This window comes from Palaemon carinicauda, chromosome 38 (assembly GCF_036898095.1).
Source record: "Palaemon carinicauda isolate YSFRI2023 chromosome 38, ASM3689809v2, whole genome shotgun sequence".
Taxonomy (NCBI): domain Eukaryota; kingdom Metazoa; phylum Arthropoda; class Malacostraca; order Decapoda; family Palaemonidae; genus Palaemon; species Palaemon carinicauda.
The window spans coordinates 19,862,955-19,864,713 of NC_090762.1; positions in this window are offsets into that span (position 1 = coordinate 19,862,955).

Genomic DNA, 1,759 nt, shown 5'->3' on the forward strand with positions numbered 1-1,759 from the left:
CTCTACTCACGGTAAAAATAACTATAAAAGGCATATTAGCGTAAAAATAAATATACCAGAACAATCTAGATACGGATGTTGGATCTACTACATTAAGAACTACTGTTCATAAAATCTGCGCTATTCTCTCATAGTAAGAGGCAAACTAGAAAATTTTACAATGTGATACGGGGTGTTATAATAATGAATATATTAGAACATTCAAGCATAAAGAACTCTGATGTGTTATTCTATGGAAAGAAATGAGGAATAGGTCAAATCGAGGCTTATTATTTTACAATATAGAATGAATTGGAGTAGCCTACTGATGGATTCTCATTAAAGAAGATCATAAAATTATTATTTTCAAGGACAATAACTTGAAGAAAAAAAAATAGAACGATAAAAAAAACTCAGGGTTGAAGTATGATTTCAAGATATAAAAAAGTAATTATAAACTTAATCTTTGGGTTTCCAATTGCGGACAAAAACATAAATATGAACGAATAAAAAAAAAATAGCAGGATAAGAAATTAATTAACGTGTTCCTTGGTTTACAATTAAATAGTCTAAACGTAAATATTCAATATTCTGATCAAAATTGAATGAATTGGCGTCACGAAGAAAAGCATCACAGCATTTACCGAGATGTTTAAAATCAATCATTCTAAAATTCCGGAAAATTTGAATTGAATTTAAAAATCAATCTCGAACCGATATGAAATAGGGCAGTACTATTAGAAATACTCATTCTATTGACCAATACTATAAAATTATGAAACAAAATAGGAATTAAAATATAGAGTGTAATGCTAATCAATTTATGCCATAAGACAGGGGTGGCCAACCTGTGGCGCATGCGCGAACGGTGGCGCATTGAACGATTACAATTGGCACACTATACCCCAAAGATAATAGAAAAAAAAATGCCTGCTCAATACCTTCCCTTACAACTGCGACATCTGTCCACACTATCACATATATATATATATATATATATGATATATATATATATATATATATATGTATAAATTGATTATATGTATAACCGCCAAATATGTCCAAATCTCAATACTTAGAGGATTGAAAGGGGGTTAAAGTTTGTGTGGCGCATCTGAATTAGAAGTAAAAAAAATTGGTGCATAGGAAACAAAAGGTTGGCCCCCCCTGCCAAAAGAGAATTCATTGGAACGGAGAGAAAAGTATTTTTTTTTTTTATCAGGAAATACACATTTTCCATCTTACAATTTATAACATATATAAATCATAGTATATTTACATGAATATTTTCTTGTATTTTACATATACTGTATTTACAATCGAAATTTTTACTATTTATATAAATATGTTTTTAAATATAGAATATATCGACTCGTGAATACTTCTTCTTAATAGAAGTTTTAAATCCTATTTTATTTGCATTAAACGTATTTGCAATTCTACTTTTAATATATGTAAGTAATTTCGGGTCAGTACTTGAAAATCCTATTTAAAAATATTAAGTATCTTCCCATCCATATCCCTGCAATAAAATCCGCTACTTCAAATAGATTTTGGATTGTATTATAATTCTTAAGTGTGTAGCGGTTAACAATACGGGAAAATAACAAAATATGTAATGTACAAAATAGAAAAAAAATCGAGTAAATTAAAACTCCATTGGGAATAGAGATGACCAGATTTGTGTTTTCAAGGGACTGTAACACAGTCTTTCTCCATGACTGAAGTGATCTTATGATAAAATGAATAGGTCTTTAAAAATCCAGGCATTCACATTGGA